The 18,663-nt window shown below is 47.4% G+C and overlaps 1 long non-coding RNA gene across 3 annotated transcripts; it reads left to right on the forward strand.

Annotated features, from left to right (window-relative positions):
* The first annotated feature begins 3,444 nt into the window (after positions 1 to 3,444).
* Positions 3,445 to 18,067, forward strand: LOC114818189. Of its 3 annotated transcripts, none has more exons than XR_005659775.1 (3): positions 3,451 to 3,633; positions 8,959 to 9,134; positions 18,049 to 18,067. It is a non-coding gene; the product is annotated as an uncharacterized LOC114818189 (long non-coding RNA). The 3 variants fall into 3 exon arrangements; XR_003766010.1 differs by lacking the exon at positions 18,049 to 18,067 and adding an exon at positions 13,825 to 13,867; XR_003766009.2 differs by lacking the exon at positions 18,049 to 18,067 and having other exon boundaries at positions 3,445 to 3,633; positions 8,959 to 11,188.
* The last annotated feature ends 596 nt before the right edge of the window (positions 18,068 to 18,663 follow it).

Consider the following 18,663-nt stretch of genomic DNA (forward strand, 5'->3'; position numbering starts at 1 on the left):
GAGTAAGTGCTCAATAAATACCATTTTTTATGTTGTCAGGTACTGTACTAAGTGCTGGGGTAGATACAAGATAATCAGGTTGGACTCAGTCCCAGTCCTAGCGGGGGCTCATAGTCCTAACTCCCCATTTTACAGATGAGGGAACAGAGGGCCAGATACTTGCCTGAGGTCACCCAGCAGATAAACGGTGGAGCTGGAATAAGAACCCAGGTCCTTCTGACTCCCAGGCCTGCGCTCTATCCACTAGGCCTTGCTGGTTTTCTACCATTAATGATGATGATATCTTCCTGCTCTTCAAAACCCACCAATGGTTGCCTGTCCCTGTTATTGTCCAGCAGAGACTTGTGACCCTGGGGTTTTAAGGCACTCAATCAGCTCTCTCCCCTTGACTTAGCCTGGCTCCCCACCCTATATATCCCAACTCGCACACTTTTTTCCTCTCAGGACAACACACTCTGCCTCACCCTCATCTCTTTTGATGCAAACCCCTTGCTCCACACCCTCCCGCCTGCATGGAATTTCCTTCCATTACACATCTGGCAGACCGCTGCTCTCCTCACCTTCCGCCACACAATCCCATCTCCTCCAGTAAGCTTTCCCTGACTAGTCTTTCTTCTTCCCACCCTATTTCCCACCTTCTGGGACTCTAGGGACTTGAGTCCACATCGCTTGAGCAGCTAGATACTCATCCCATCCCCTTCCCCTCAGACGACTTCCACTGATCTGTAAACTGATTTTATTGCCTGTCTCCCCTTCTAGATTGTAGCCTCCTTGAGCATAGGTATCATGTCTTCCATCTCTATTGTGCTCTTCCAAGCACTTAGCAACAGACAGAGACAATCCCTACCCAACAACAGGCTCACAGTCTAGAAGACTTAAGTGCCAGGCACTGTACTAAGCACAGGGGTAGATACAAACTAATCAGGTTGGGGAACAGAGTTTGTCTTAATCCTAATGAGGATTAATCACAGTATTAATCCCAGATGAGGGAACTAAGGTCCAGAGAAGGGAAGCGACTTACCCAGGGTCTCCTAGCAGACAAATGTTGGAGCTGGGAATCTCGTGTCGAGCCCACTCCCACTGTCCTGCCTCCCCCCACCCTCACCCCCTGTCTCACCCCATCAATCCCATCCCACCCCTGCACTCTTACCTTCGGCCTCCTCGAGTTAACGCAGTTTCCGCAGCAGGGGCTGGAAGTGTAGGAAGAGCTGGTGGCTGCTACTGAGCAGCTGGAGCAGGTGACCGGAGTGAATGGGGCAGCCCTGTAGAAGACCAGATTGCAGGCAGAGGGCAGCCCACCTGGATTGATCTCAAACTTCTTCCCCTGCCAGAGGGCTGGGACCTTGATTGATCCGGGGGTTCGCCGGGGAAGAACCACCCGCCTGAGGCATCCCCACCTCAAAACCTGTGCCCGGGGCTGACACCATGATGGGGAACCTGTGTGGGCTACAGGGGTGGGCACGCCCCATTCGGACTGGATCGGACGGCGTCAGGGAAGACGCACCCAGGAAATGGAGGTGGCCTGCCCCCAGGATCGATGGGAAGCAGCATGGTGTAGTGGATAGAGCACAGGCCTGGGGGTCAGAAGGTCATGGCTTCTAACCCCAGCTCTGCCACTCGTGTGCTGTGTGATCTAGAGCAAGTCAATTTACTTCTCTGTGCCTCAGTTCCCTCATCTGCAAAATGGGGTTTAAGATTGAGCCCCATGCAGGACAGAGATTGGGTCTGACCCAATTTGCTTGTATCCACCCCAGCGCTTAGTACAGTGCCTGGCACCTAAAAAGCGCTTAACAAATATCATGATTATTAGGACGGCTGTGGGGGCATTAGACTACCAGGGGGTCCGGCAAGGAGTGGGACCCAGAGAGACTGTCAGGATTCTGTGAAGACCCAGACAGGAAGGCCTGGAGAGTCCTATCAGGAAGATGATGAATAAATTGTCTCTGCTGTGGGACGCCAATTCTGGATGCAGGAAAGACCCAGGCCAGGCCATGGAAGGCAGCGGAGACACAGGGGACCCCAGACCGGCTTGCAGAGTTCTTTACTTTAAACAGCGGGGCCACAGGGACAAGCCCTGGACCTCATCATCATCATCATCATCATCATCATCAGCATAATAATCATGGTATTTTGTTAAGCGCTTACCATGGGCCAGACACTGTACTATGCACCGGGGTGGATACAAGCAAATCAGATTGGACACTCTCCTTGTTCCACGTGGGGCTTACGGTCTCATCTCCCCGCAGCCTACATGGACAAACTATGTAGACACTTATGGGAATGAAGGTGGGGGTAGAGAGACAGACCAGAGACATGGTGTAAATACATGCTTAGTACAGTGCTTTGAACACTGTAAGAGCTCAATAAATGCGATTAAATGAACATGTACATAATAATGTTTGTATTTGTTAAGCACTTACTATGTGCAGAGCACTGTTCTAAGCGCCGGGGTAGACACAGGGCAATCAGGTTGTCCCACATGGTGCTCACAGTCCTAATCCCCATTTTACAGATGAGGTAACTGAGGCACGGAGAAGTTAAGTGACTTGCCCACAGTCATACAGCTGACAAGTGGCAGAGCCGGGATTCGAACGCATGACCTCTCACTCCAAAGCCCATGCTCTTTCCACTGAGCCACGCTGCTTCTCATGTACATGCCCCTCTAGACTATAAACTCACTGTGGGAAGGGAATGTTTCTGTTTATTGTTATAGTGTGCTCTTTTAAGCGCTTAGTACAGTGCTCTGCAGACAGTAGGTGCTCAATAAATACCACCAACTGACTTCACACGTGCACATGAGTGTGTGTGGGCGTGAGCATGTCTCTTGCTGTAGCTCGGGAGCTTAGGGAAGCTTGTTTGGGTCTGACCTTTTCTCACCTTTTCTCACCTCGAAGAGTCAAAAACAGCAACTTACTGAACCCCTCTGTGACAATATCGCCGACTTTAGGGGTTGGGATCCACTGATGGGTGAGACCCTGCACTTCATCTCGAGGCAGAGCACTGTATTAAGCACCTGGGGAGAGTCCAGGAGTTCACCCCATCCCCACCACACTCCTCTCTGTAGCTTTAGTTTCTCTTGCTTACCCTGCCAGTCATTCACTTTCATGAGAAGCAGCATGGCTTAGTGGAAAGAGCACGGGCTTGGGAGTCAGAGAACGTGGGTTCTTGTTGCAGGACTGGCGTGAGAAGCTAAAGGACTGGGCTTGTGTCCTATCCCCTCTGGCCCACCTGAGCAAGGCTCAGGGCACGCTGGTCTAAGACAAACATCCCTCTGGGACCTTGAACAGGATAACAAGGAACATTGTGTTTGCCAAAGAGGTGAGTTCTAAGCGTTGGATGTAAAAACAACTGAACTTTGAATGGAAGATTAATCATTGTTATGGGTACTGTATAAAACCAAGAGATATGGTGAGATTATTGTTATGGGTACTGTATAAAACCAAGTGATACGGTGAAATAAACTAGTCTATTGCCATGAGCCTTAGACTCGCCTGGCCCGCTCTTTCCCCCCTCTCTATTTTCTTCACTGAGCACTCATCACGCCAAATGCTGGCATTTGGCGCCCAAACAGTGACACAAGGAGGAAGGAGTGACTCAGCGCCTTACAACACTGAGCTCCACTGAATCACAAAGGTAAGGGAATTTCTTACATTCACCAGGCTAACTGCAGGGATTGCCCGATCTGAAACTTTCCGCAGCAGGGATGGGCCAAGTACACTTTAAAGATAGGGAACAATATGTGAATTTGCTTAAGAAGGTGGTTAAGGAGAGAGGGTTGATCATCACTAAAAAACAGATAGAACAATTTTGGAATGTGTCGAGAAGTGTTGTCCATGGTTTCCGAAGGAAGGGGTTATTGACTTAGAACGGTGGGAAGTGGTCGGAAAACAGATGACTGAAAGATATAGACAAGAAGGCCCTACCTCTTTCCCTGTTGCAGCTTTTTCTAATGGAATGTCTTGAAGATATGTCTTACTCCTGAGAATCAATTACCTTTAGTTCATAAGGTCCGTAAGGTTGATACCGCAGCAGGGCCGGATTTGCCTCCCCACCCGCCACCCCCCTTGGTCCCCAAGATATATCCCAATCTTGAAGATATTCATTTCCCACCACCTCCGCCCGAAGTAGATTCTTCCTTTTTTAAGGAGGAAAGACAGGATCCCTGGTCTCCAGTCACAATGAAATCAAATAGCCCCACCCCACTCCAGAAGGCTATTATAACAGCCACAGAGCAAGACCAAGACATTCCTCTAGATTTTCTCACTGTTTTCCCTGTCATTGAATACCCAGACTTGCGTATACACACGGACCGACAGGCATATACATGGAGGGTCCGTGCCGCCCCATTTGGCGGTACCTCGCCGGCCTTTGGCCCTTGACCCCTGGGCCCGGGGGTTGGGATCTCCATCCCTAGGACCGGCCAGCAGAGCCACCCCCACCTCCCCTCCCTTCCCACCCCTTAACTCCAGCTCCGGCCAACCCCCCCCGGAAATTTCTGCTTTTCTACTCGGTGCGACCGGGTGGGCCTATTGCAACAGACCGTTGTAATTATGGTTTTAAAAAAGCAAACAACCAACTCACATACACACTTCAAGCCTATCAGCAAGTCATGATAGCGGAAAAAACAGCTTGGCAGAAGCTGCCAGCTAAGGGAGAGACGAACTCCAGTTTTACAAAGATTTTACAAGGGCCGTCTGAACCTTTTGAACAATTTGTTAGTAGATTAACTATGGCAATACAGAGGAGTGTAGGGGATCAGATGGCCGGAATTATACTGTTGAAACAACTTGCATATGATAATTGCAATCAGGACTGCAAAAGAGCCTTGGCAGGGAATAAAAGGACTATGACAATCACTGACATAATACGGAAGTGCCAAGATGTGGGCACTGCCTCTTTTAATGCTAATTTAATGGCTGCAGCTATGCAGAAACAAAATGCTAAGGGTACATGTTTTAATTGTGGAAAGGAAGGTCACTTTGCAAAAAGCTGCCTGAAAGGAAAGGGAATGCCTTCCCGAAACACCCGTCCTTTGTCAGTGTGCCCTAAGTGCAGAAAGGGAAACCACTGGGCTTCTGAGTGTCACTCATATTTTACCAGAGAAAGAACCCTGATATCGGGAAACGTTAAAAGGGGCCAGCCCCAGCCCCAACAAACAATAGGGGCAGCCCTAACAATCAGTCAGGCTCGCTCAGTAGCCAAGGAGAATACCCTGTATCCCCAGCATACCGCCATCTCTCCTATGCAGACCTCACCAGAGCCACCCCATGAAGTGCAGGATTGGACCTTCCCTCAGCTGTACAAGTAGTACTGACTCCAGAAATGGGAGTTCAAAAAATACCGACAGGAATCTATGGGCCTTTACCTATAAGTTTTGTGGGTCTGGTGGTAGGGAGGAGTGGTATGACCCTAAAAGGATTAAATGTAATACCCGGAGTGATTGATTCAGATTATATAGGGGAAATCTTGGTATTGGCTTATGCACATAAGGTCGTCCAGTTTCCTGGATGGACAAGAATAGCCCAATTGTTGATACTTCCTTACAAGCATGTTGGGAAAACAAGTCTGAACATTAGAAAGGCTCAAGGATTTGGAAGTTCAGGAGATCAAGCCTTCTGGGCCCAAACAATCACTTTAGAAAGACCACAGCTGACTATACTTATCGAAGGGAAGACCTTCAGAGGATTAGTAGACACAGGGGCTGACAAGTCAATTATCACCAAAAGGCATTGGCCCCTTTCTTGGCCCCTACAGCAAGGGAGTGCCCCGCTGGCAGGAATAGGAACAGTAGAGACACCCGTGCAAAGCAGCAAGTTATTAAAATGGGAAAGCAAGGGACAACAAGGATATTTCCAACCATATATAGTTGATGGATTCCCGATCAATCTGTGGGGAAGAGATATACTCCAGCAAATGAAAGTGATGTTAACTACCGAAACCCCTTTATCATAATGGCCACTGCCCCACAACATTATGCAGAAAAAATTACATGGCTTTCAGACAAGCCTATCTGGGTGGAGCAGTGGCCGCTAACAAAAGAAAAGCAAGAGGCTCTAGAACATATTATGAAAGAACAGTTACATGCAGGACATATTGAGGAGACCACCAGTCCATGGAATTCTCCAGTATTTGTAATAAAAAAGAAATCAGGAAAATGGAGAATGCTTATGGATCTAAGAGCAGTAAATAACAACATGGAACCCATGGGTCCTTTACAACCAGGGTTGCCCTCTCCAGCCATGATCCCGTAGGAATGGCCATTAATTATAATAGACCTTAAAGACTGCTTTTATATGATCCCACTTCAAACAGAGGATCGAAAAAGATTTGCATTCTCGATCCCTTCTATTAGTGTTAGAGCCCCCGCCCAACGATATCAATGGAAGGTATTACCCCAAGGCATGAAAAATAGCCCTACTATGTGTCAAAAATTTGTTAGCCTAGCCCTAACTCCAATTAGACAAAAATATCCAAGTGCTTATATTATACACTATAAGGACGATATTCTTTGCGCTCACCCCCACCATAACACACTTAACGAGCTGTTAGGCGGCTTGACCTTATCCTTGTCAGAATATGGCCTGATCATAGCACCGGACAAAGTACAGAAACAAGCACCATATAACTATCTGGGAAGTATTGTGGAGAAACAGAGGGTTAAGCCTCAAAAATTACAAATACGAAAGGAGTCTTTAAAAACATTAAATGACTTTCAAAAGCTGTTGGGGGATATCAACTGGATCAGGCCCTATCTAAAGATCAACACTCACCAATTAACTCATTTATTTTCTACTTTACGGGGAGATCCCGATCTGACCTCACCCAGAACCTTAACCTTAGAAGCTCAGAGGGAACTTGAGATTGTGGAAGAAGCCATTAGCAATGCCACTTTAGATCGAATACATGAACAAGAATACATCCAGGATAGTATACTTTCTACTCCAGGGACACCTACCTCAGCCTTACATCAAAAGAAAGGCATACTAGAATGGTGCCATATGACACACCAAATCCCTAACTCTTTAATAACATATCCTACAATGGTAGTACTATTAATTCAAAAATTGGTCAGAAGGAGTATTCGGCTGACGGGAAGAAGTCCTACTATTATTCATCAGCCATACACCCAAACCCAACTCACTCGATTAATACAGAATTATACTGAATGGCAGATAGTAATCTCCTCATTCTCGGGTTACTTGGACTCTCATCATATGGAAAACCCCATTTTACAATTCATGGAACCATACTCATGGATTTTCCCGAAAGTTACCCTTATCTCTCCTATTCCCCAAGCGGATCACGCCTTTACTGATGGATCCTTAAAAGGAACTGCAGTTTATTACATACCCCCCAACATAACTCCCTCACCTCCGCCAAACTGATTCTCTTCCCCTCTTCAAAACTCTACTTAAAACTCACCTCCTCCAAGAGGCCTTCCCAGACTGAGCTCCTCTTCTCCCTCTACTCCCTCTGCCACCTCCCCTTTTACCTCTCCGCAGCTAAACCCTCTTTTTCCCCTTTTCCCTCTGCTCCTCCACCTCTCCCTTCCCATCCCCACAGCACTGTACTCGTCCGCTCAACTGTAGATATTTCCATTACCCTATTTATTTTGTTAATGAATTGTACATTGCCTTGATTCTATTTAGTTGCCATTGTTTTTACGAGATGTTCTTCCCCTTGACCCTATTTATTGCCATTGTTCTTGTCTGTCCGTCTCCCCCGATTAGACTGTAAGTCCGTCAAACGGCAGGGACTGTCTCTATCTGTTGCCAACTAGTTCATTCCAAGCGCTTAGTACAGTGCTCTGCACATAGTAAGTGCTCAATAAATACTATTGAATGAATGAATGAATGAATAACTGAAATACGACATACAGGGCTTAAGTCGGCTCAACAAAATGAATTAACCACGGTAATTATGGTTTTGCAAAAGCAACCTCAACCACTCAGTATTCTTACAGACAGCAAATATTGCTTCCAAGTTGCCTCGAAAATAGAGACGGCTAAATTAGAATTCTCTAACACTTCTGATATATTTCCTTTGTTCTTACAACTCCAATGAGTTGTTCAAGAAAGAAAGAACCCCTTCTTTATTACTCATATCCGAGCACACTCCTTACTCCCTGGCCTCCTAACTCAAAGCAATGCGGAAGCCGATTACCTGACACAAGTTATTGTAATGCCCACGATCGTGCCTCCAGCGCTTCATGAGGCCTCAGTATCCCATAACTACTTTCATCAGAATGCCTACATACTACGAAGGCAAAATCATATTACGAAAGAACAAGCAAGACAAATTGTTAAATCATGCCCAAAATGTATCCCTTTCTCTTCACCTTCTCTTCACCTCCTACGAACACTTCAAAAAACCCTCGTGGACTTCGTCCTAACCATATTTGGCAGATGGATGTTACTCATTATTCTTCCTTTGGGAAATTACAGTTTATTCATGTAACTATAGATACTTATTCCTCCTTTACCTCTGCCACTTTACACACAGGGGAATCTACTAAACAAGTCATAGATCACTTATTGCAAACGTTCTCAATTATGGGAATCCCAACACAAATAAAAACAGATAATGTCCCTGCATATATCAGCACAGCTTTCAGAAACTTTTGTAAAACATTCAATATTTCCCATATTACCGGTATCCCCTACAACCCTACTGGACAAGCTATTATTGAGAAGCGACATGAAGATAGCAGGACTTATTTACAAAAACAAAAAGGGGGAGAGTACCTGTCCTCCCCTAAACAACGAATACTTAGGACATTATACACCTTAAATTTCTTGATAGCAGATGTTAAAGGATTTACACCTGCAGAGAAACAGTTCCAAAAAAAGGGAGCTCAGAAGTCAGCTCTGGTCATGTAGAAGGACCCCCTTACAAATACTTGGTATGGTCCAGATCCTCTACTAACATGGGGACGAGGGTATGCTTGTGTCTTTCCAGAAGCATGTGAAAAACCAGTGTGGATTCCTGAAAGGAATGTCTGAGCATGTTCCTCAATGATGACAGAGAGGCTGAGCAGAATGAGATTCCAGAGGAAAAGGAAGAAAAACCCAGCAGAGCCACTTGAACCGAGAAGATTCCAACGTGGGGGCAGAGAAAAAGCACTCACATCTCAGGTGATGACGGTGGTAGAAAACACTAGACAATTAATGACACCTGAAAATGTCTTTCTTGCCATGTTTGCCTTTTTATCGGTGCAAGTTCCCCCGTGCGAGGGAGAACAATATTGGGCATACCTTCCCTATCCGCCATGGACAAGGCCTGTAACATGGAAGATAGACCGGGAGAAATATAAACCAATAATTCCAGACTCATGGGGGGATATAATTATCCCTTTCTGTCTGATAATATAACCACAGTAATAAATGTTAGCGCGCTAGCCACCCGTACTCCAATATGCTTTTATAGAAATGGCAACGTCAATTGTACTGGACCTTGTCTACAACTCAAAACAGAGAAAACTTAGGTTCATGATAAAGAATTGGGAAATATCATAGAAGGAAACAGTACATATGTTTATGTGGAAAAACTTACACCAAAAGGGGTTCCCACAAGGAACTTGACCCAATATCTCCGAATACCTCTCTTTGCCTTTGCGAGTCATGATTGGCCCGGCTCTAGCAATAAGTCATTAATACCTGAAAAACCTATCTTCCTCTTATGGGAATTATGTCACCTCTCTTACCCTGAAGAGATACAATTAAATAGTCACACAGAGCCAACAAAATTGTGGAATTGGGGTGGACATGACAATTCGACTCATCAGGCACCCTTGAAGGGTTACACAGGAGGTTTTCCTGAAGAGGTATTACAATCTCCCTCTTTAGTAGAATTTTGAGGACTATGGAGGGCCTTTTCGACCTTAGATAGAATTAATCATACTTACTTTGAAGCCCATGTCCCACTAAACATAGGGCCAGTAAAGAGCAATTTGTCCTTCATCACTGCATGTGTAAGAACTCCTCTGGCATTTATAGTGGGTAATATATCCATGGTAAATGAAAGTTGTTATTGGAACATATCCTGTATAAATTGTACTCTGAAACAATGTATTGATATTATGGACAACGATAAAATGATCATGTTGGTGGAACAACCTGCATTTGCAGTTTTTCCCACCAATATCTCCCATGAATGGTATTCGTCATCCAGCGAGCATGCACTCCAGTTAATAGCGCACGGATTAAGTAGACAAAAGAGGCTTGTGGGTTTACTGGTCACTGGTCTTGTCGCGTTAGCATCACTAATAATATCTACTACTGTGTCTACTATATCATTGCAAACTGAGATCCACACTGCGGAGTATGTTAACGAGCTCGCCCATAATGTTACTCTGGCGTTTCAGGCCCAGGAACAAATTGATGGAGATTTGCTATATAAAATTAACTTACTTGAGCAATCAGTATTATACTTGGGCACTGAGATAGAAACTTTGAAGGAAAAGCTCTCGTTGCAGTGTGACTGTAGATACTTGTATGTCTGTGTAACTCCTGTGAAAGATAATGCCTCGGATGAAAATTTATCTTGGGATAAAATAAAGAATTGGATGCTGGGTGCATGGCATGAATCTAAAATCACATTGGACATGGATCAATTAAGAAAAATAAATGAGGAAATTGAGAATAGTCCTCATTTGAATGAGCATGCTGAGGATATTGCCCGTATTGTATTAGATTCACTGAAACAACTTAACCCATTTAATTGGGTATCCGTAGGATTGCATACCTTACCTTATATATTTGTCTTCATCGTGGTATTACTGATGTTTCCTCTTATTACTCGGTTTTTGGCAACCACTATGAAACCCTTACTAACTCAACTTTATGAGCTTCAGCTAGTAAATAAAAAAGGGGGAGATGTTGCAGGACTGGCGTGAGAAGCTAAGGGACTGGGCTTGTGTCCTATCCCCTCTGGCCCACCTGAGCAAGGCTCAGGGCATGCTGGTCTAAGACAAACATCCCTCTGGGACCTTGAACAGGATAACAAGGAACATTGTGTTTGCCAAAGAGCTGAGTTCTAAGCGATGGATGTAAAAACAACTGAACCTTGACTGGAAGATTAATCATTGTTATGGGTACTGTATAAAACCAAGAGATATGGTGAGATCATTGTTATGGGTACTGTATAAAACCAAGTGATACGGTGATATAAACTAGTCTATTGCCTTAGACTCGCCTGGCTTGCTCTTTCCCCCCTCTCTATTTTCTTCACTGAGCACTCATCACGCCAAATGCTGGCAGGTTCTAATTCCAGCTCCGCTACTTGTCTGCTGTGTGACCTTGGGCAAGCCACTTAACTTCTCCGTGCCTCAGTTACCTCATCTGGAAAATGGGGATTTAGACTGTGAGCCCCATGTGGGACAACCTGATTACCTTGTAGATACCCTGGCACTTAGAACAGTGCTTGGCACGTAGTAAGTGCTTAACAAATACCATCATTATTATTAATGTTCAACTCTTCCACTAGCCTGTAGACTTCTAGTGTACAGAAATATGGCGTAATGGTAGAGCACAAATTTGGGAATCAGAATCGGTCAGCAGTTCTAATTCTGATTCTGCCACTTGTCTGCTGTGTGACCTTGAGCAGGTTGCTTCACTTCTCTGTGCCTCACTTACTTCATCTTTAAAATGGGTATTAAGACCGTAAGCCCCATATGAAACAGGGACTGTGTCCAGCTCAATTTGCTGGTACCCATCCCAGCGCTTAATAGAGTGCCTGGCACATATTAAGTGCTTAACAAATACCATTATCATTATTATTAAGGGTAGGGATTGTATCTAACTACTCCCCTGTCCTCTCCCATAGGTGGGGTACAGTGCTCTGCCCAGAGTGAGGGCACCACAAAAACCACTGACTGATGGCTAGGTGGGCCAGTGGATGCTCAGAGGGTCCATGGACTCAGCGAGCCCCCCAGCTACTGTCGTAGCCTGGGCCGCTGGCCCTCAGCCCTCAGTTCCAGAACTCACCAGGAAAGCCAGCTTCTCCATGTGGGACCAGGGGAAGTCACAAACCAGCTGTTGAACATGCCCCACCTCCTGAAACAGAGCAAATGGGGGAAAGCTCAGCAGGGTCAGAAACCAGGGTGACACCATGAGCCAGGAGCACTGAGACCTGAGGCGGGCAACCAGGAGGGCTGGATTGGTAACATTGGGCAGGTGCAAGGGTAAGAACGCCCCCTCATCCTGGGGAGGGGAGTGGGCTTTCCGTGGTGGGAGTCGGAGAAAAGGAAAAGTGAATGATGGTGGGCCACAGGAGAGAGCTTCCCCTGTGGATTCCATTTAACGTCAAGCCCAGGGCAATGGTGGGTCGCTCTTCTTTCTTGTCCTAAAGCAACTCAAAAGTTAGTCGGGTTAAAAGTTGTGTGTGACCAGCCTGTGATGTCCACCGTCTCCAGTCTGTGATGCCCCCGACCCCAGCATTTGATGCCTGCCAACCTGTCTGCTCTGCCCATTGAGATACCCACCAACCATAGCATGTGATGCTCACTAACCTGTGATGGCTACTGACCCCAGCTTGTGATGCCCGCTGACCCCAGCATGTGATGGCCGCTGACCCAGCCTGTGCTCTGCACCCAAGCAACCTGGGATAGGGGGTTGGATCCAGAACCCAGTTCCCTTCGTGCTTCGTGAATCTCCCTGGGCAGCCACCCGCATAAACTTTAAACTCAGTGGCTTCCCCTACCTGTACCTTATTTAAAGATCTTTCTCCCCACCCTCTGCTGCTGGACTGTAAACCTCTTGAGGGCAGGGATTTTGTTTATGGATGATTGATTGATTACAGTTCTGAGGGCATCTGGCCCATTCATTCAATTGTATTTAATGAACTCTGACTTTGTGCAAAGTACTGTACTAAGCATATGGGAGAGTAGAATACAACAATAAATAGACCCATTACCTGTCCACAAAGAGCTTAGAGTCCCGGCCCTCCCACAGGTCGAATGCTCTGGTGCTGATCACTCCTATGCATTTATTCATTCATTCATTCAATTGTATTTACTGAGCACTTAATGTTTTGAGCGCACTGTACTAAGTGCCTGTCTTGTTTTATGCTGTCCAGTCGTTTCTAATCCATAGAGACACTGTGGACACATCCCTCCCAGAAGGTCCCGCTCTCCATCTGCAATCGTTCTGGTAGTGCATCCATGGAGTTTTGTTGGTAAAAATCCACAACTGGCTTACCACTGCCGCCTTCCGCGCAGTAAACTTGAATCTCCTCTCTCGAGTCTCTCCCAAGCCGCTGCTGCCCAGCACGGGGGAGTTTTGACTTGTTACAGATTGCCTTCTGCTCGCTAGCCACTGTCCAAGCTAGGAATGGAATGGACAGGCCACTGCTTGACTCTCCCTCCCATAGCCAAGACTAGTAGAGTACTGGAAACTCTCCAGTAGCCACCCTGAGAGGGGTCACTAAGGGCTTAGGGAAGTACAATACAACAACAAACAGTCACATTCCTTGCCCACAACAAACTTACAGTCTAGAGGGGACTAAGGCCTGGCACTTAGTAAGCCCTTAACAAATACCATGAAAAAACATATAGTGAGGTGACTTGCCCCCCAAAATATATAGGTTTTCTTTCCAAGTGCCCCTGTTGCCAGTTAGGGATCCCTTTCCCAGGGGTTGGGCCCCGAGTCTTCCTTGCCGTGAATAAAATGTCCTGCCCACTCAAACGTATCTATAAATCAGTAATATTAATTACAGCATTTGTTAAACTCTTCCTATATGCCAACCACTGGTTCTAAGCATTGGGGTAGATAAAAGGTAATCAGGTTGTCTCACGTGGAGCTCACCATCTTAATCCCCACTTTCCAGATGAGGTAACTGAGGCACCGAGAATTGAAGTAGCTTGCCCACGGTCACACAGAAGACGAGCGGCAGAGCTGGGATTAGAACCCACGTCCTCTGACTTGCAAGCCCGTGCTCTTTCCATTAAGCTATGCTGTTTCTTCTGCTGTACTGTCCAAGAATTTAGTACTGTGCTCTGATGGTGGAAATTGCTCAATAAATACCACATTTATCAATCCCTCTGCTGTCAGTGGTCCTGAGGCTGCTGAGGAAACACAATCCAGCTCCACCCGGAGGCCTGCAGCTCCACAACTGCATCTCCTCGTGGTCGATCGGGAACATTACACCTTACTAATAATTGCGATATTTGTTAAGCACTTACTGTGAGACAAGCACTGAGCTAACCTCTGGGGTAGATGCAGAATCACCGGGACCTGCTCAGGGCTCACAGTCTACATAGGAGGGAGAACAGGTATTGACTTCCCATTTTAATGACGAGCAAAGTGAGGCATAGAGAAGTGAGGTGACTTGCCCAAGGCCACACAGCAGAAAAGAGGAAGAATTAGGTTTAGAACCCAGATCCTCTGACTCCCAGGCCCATGTTGTACCCCCTCAACACTTCCTTGACATCACCCTCAATGGCTTGACATTGTGTCTTCCCTTCTGCATCCCTGTTCTCCTCTAGCAATAGTGTCCCCCATCCCACAGTGACATTTCATCCCAATCGAAAGCTCTGCCTTGACTGGTAGCAATGCACTCCACCAAGGGCCAACTCCCCGTCATTTGGGGCCTGTTTCTGCTCCCCTCACTCTTTCTTGCCATGGCCGAGACCCATTCTCTCCCGGTTAACACTGCATCACAGGCAACTCTCTCCTGACGGGGTGTCTAATCCCGGCTCCAACATCACCCCCGCCACAGTTTACCCACTGTGTGACCTTAGGTGAGTCATTTGCCCCTCTCCAACCACCTTGTCCCCCTTCCTGCCACCTTTGACAACCACCGGCTACAATGTAGTCTCCTGCTGCCCTCTAGGGTCCACTTCTGCATTTGTGAATTAATTCAGTAGCCGTTATTGAGCACCCACATCGATCAAGCGTACTTATTGAGCACTTACTGTGTGCAGAGCACTGCACTACGCATTTGGGAGAGTACAGTGCAAAAGACATTCCCTGCCCACAAGGAAATTCCAGTCTGGGGCAGGATAAGCTTACAGTCTAGAGGGGGTGTGGTGAGGTGGACTGTACTAAGCAATGGGGAAGGACAAAATAACCAAGCGACACATTCCCAGCTCGCAGAGTACTTACAGTCCAACAGGAGACAAAAATATAAAAACTCTTTACAACTAGAGTAGACAAAAATCAATAAATTGTGAGGGTTTGGGAGGGTGCTAATATGTTCCTAAGTTCTGGAAGTGGCTCAAGGCATGGCCTGTCTCAGGGGGCTGGAAAATTAATCTGGGAAGGTTCCCTGGAGGAGCCGGGAGTTTAGGAGGAACCTGACCTTAGGGAGCACTGCGGTCTGTCTGATGTGGGGCGGGAGGGAGCTTCTGCATTCATTCATTCATCCAACTGTATTTATCCAACTGGGGTGGCCAAACTGGTACCACAGGAGTTCGGGCCAAACTTGCAAGGCAAAGGCTGAAGGACCCAAATTGAAATGAAAAGGGTTTGGGGATAAACCTGAAAGGCAAACTCTTGTGGGGACTAACTGGAACTAAAAGGGTTAGGAGCCAAACCTGCAAGGCAAAGGCTGCTGGGCCCAACCTGAACAAAAAGCACTCGAGGACAAACCTACAAGGCAAACTCTGGTGGGGGACAAACTGGAACAAAAAAGTTACAGGACCAGACCTGCAAGGCAAAGATTGCTGGGCCCAAACTGGAACCAAAGGGTTTGGGGCCAAATCTGCAAGGCAAACGCTATGGGACCCAAAACTGAACGATAGATGTTCGGGGCCAAACCTGCCAGGCAAACTCTAGGGTGTCCAAACTGGTACCCAAAGGGTTCAGGGCCAAACCTGCAAGGCAATCTCTAGGGGGTCAAACTGGTACAAAAAGTGTTTAGGGCCAAACTTGCAAGGCAAAGGCTGCAGGCTCCAAACCTGAATGAGAAGGGTTCGGGGCCAAACCTGTAAGGCAAACTCGAGGAGGCCCAAACTGGAACCAAAGGGTTTCAGGGCCAAAGCTGTAAAGCAAAGGCTGTGGGATCCCATTTGAAGTGAAACGGTTTGGGACTAAACCTGCAAGACAAACTCTGAGGGGGCCGAATTGGAACAGAAAGGGTTGGGGGCCAACCATGCAAGTCAAAGCTGTGGGGCCCAAACATGAAAGAAAAGCGGTCGGGGCCAAACCTGCAAGGAAAACCTTATGGGGCCCAACTGTAACCATAAAGGTTCGGGACCAAACCTGCAAGGCCAAAGGTGCGGGACACAAAGTGGAACCAGAAGCGTTCCGGGTCTTAGCAGAAAGGCAAAGGCTGTGGGGCCCAAACTGGAAGGAAAAAGATTCAGGGTCAAACCTCCAAGGAAAAGGCTGCCTGGCCCAAACAGGAACGAGAAGGGTTCGGGGCAAAAACTTCAAGGAAAAGACTGTGGGGCCCCAACTGGGAAGAAAAGAGTTCAGGGCCAAACCTGCAAAGCAAACTCTAGGGGTCCCAAACTGAAACGAAAAGGGTTCGGGGCCCACTCTGTAAGGCAATTTCTGGGGACCCAAACTGGAATGAAAAAAGTTCGGGGTCAAACCTGCAAGGCAAAGATTGAGGGGGGAACCTGCATGGCAAAGGCCATGGGGCCCAAATTGGAATGCAAAGGGTTTGGGGCTAAAACATGCAAGGACAACTCTAGGGGGTCCAAACTGGAACCAAAAGGGTTCGGGGCCAAAACATGCAAGGTCAACCCTAGGGGGCCCAAATTGGAACCAAAAGGGTGCAGGACCAAACCTGCAAGGCAAAGGCTGTGGGGCCCAAACTGAACCAAAAGGGATCGGGGCCAAAGCTGCAAGGCAAAGATTGGAGGAGCAAACCTGCAAGGTCAGGGCCACGGGGCATAAACTGGAACCAAAAGTGTTCGGGGCCAACTTTACAAGGCAAAGTCTGCGGGACCCAAACTGTTACCAAAAGCATTCCGGGCCCAACGTGCAAGGGAAAGGCTACGGGACCCAAACTGTTACCAAAAGCATTCCGGGCCCAACCTGAAAGGGAAAGGCTGCGGGACCCAACCTGGAATGAAAAGGGTTCTGAGCCTAAATTGCAAGGCAAAAACTCCCCGGCCCAAACATTAACAAAAAGGGTTCAGGGGAAACCTGCAAGGCAAACTCTAAGGGTTCTAAACTGGAACTTTAAGGATTGGGGACCAAACCTGTAAGGTAAAGACTGCGGGGACCAAACTCAAATCAAAAGGATTCGGGGATAAAGCTGCACTCAGAGACTGCAGGGCCAAAACTTGAATGAAAGGAGTTACGGGCCAAACCCACAAGGGAAACTCTAGGGGGCCCAAACTGGAACGAAAAAGGTTTGGGATCGAAGCTGCATGGCAAAGGCTGTGGGGCCCAAACTGGGACGAAAAGAGTTGCTAGCCAAACCTGCAAGACAAAGCCTGCAGGGCCCAATCCGAAACGAAAAAGATTCAGGACCCAGGCTGCGAGGCAAAGGCTGTCTGGTCCAAACTGGAACGAGAAGGGTTTGGGGCCAAACCTGCAAGGCAAAGGCTGTGGGGCCCAATGTTGAACCAAACAGGTTTGGTGCCAAACCTGCAAAGCAAAGACTGGGTGGGGGCAAGCCTGCAAAGCAGAGGCTGCGGGGCCCTAACTGGAACCAAAAGGAGCCAATAACTTCCCTATGTGGTAGCGGTACAGCCCGTGGCTCCATCTCAATTGCAGGGCAAGGCTAAGAATACACCCGACAGTCCAAATTGTGGAGGAATGGTCCTCAAGCCTGGGGAAATGCACTGGCAGCCTCTGGAGAGAGTGTAATAGCTAGTCCAAGTTTACCCACTCTAACCTGTGCACTGCCAGGCCTTGAGACTGTGGGACGTCCTGCTGGGTTCCAGAACCACCTGGACACGCAACTTGGGGGGACTCCCTGCGGAGGTCACATTGGGCAAAACGGTACGTGACCCGGGAGTGTCTGTCCGAGGGAACTGAGTTATCAATGCAGCTCGTCCGCCGGTCCCAGCAGACGTTGTTACGTTACCTCGGCGGAGGACAGCCGCGCTAGTGATGTTGACGGTTTGTTTTTCTGACCTTGCCCTCCGTCCAGAGCTGAGAACCACAGCTACATCGCCGAATGCTCACTTCTCTTGGAGAATCGACGGTCTCAAAGCTGGAGAGAGAAGGGGAGGAATGTCAGACAACTGGTTCTGTGGGCAAATATTCCACTCTCCCACCTCCCAGTGACCCCTATACCAGAAGAGGTGAGATCTACAGACACAGTCATCACATCTAGGCCGAATGAAAAACTCCAACCTGGGCAAGTCACTTAACTTCTCTGTGCCTCAGTTCCCTCATCTGTAAAATGGGGATTAAGACTGTTAGCCCCACGTGGGACAACCTGATTCCCCTGTGTCTACTCCAGCACTTAGAACAGTGCTCTGCACATAGTAAGCGCTTAACAAATACCAACATTATTATTAATAGTCATCTGTTAGTCCAGGAGGAGCTTGTACACCAGGGACTTCAGGTCCAACCTAAACTGGATAAAATTCAGTTTTGAGTACCATGCCGGCACTCCATGTACCCTGTCTGCACCTGTGACGACTCAGTCTTCTAACTCTGCTTTTCAGAGAAGAATGGGGTAGATACACTGATAGTCTTCCCCGCACTTCTAGACAGCCTAGACAGGCCTCGGGGTGTGCAGGTTGACCCCGAAGACAGG

This window comes from Ornithorhynchus anatinus, chromosome 2 (genome assembly GCF_004115215.2).
Source record: "Ornithorhynchus anatinus isolate Pmale09 chromosome 2, mOrnAna1.pri.v4, whole genome shotgun sequence".
Lineage (NCBI taxonomy): Eukaryota > Metazoa > Chordata > Mammalia > Monotremata > Ornithorhynchidae > Ornithorhynchus > Ornithorhynchus anatinus.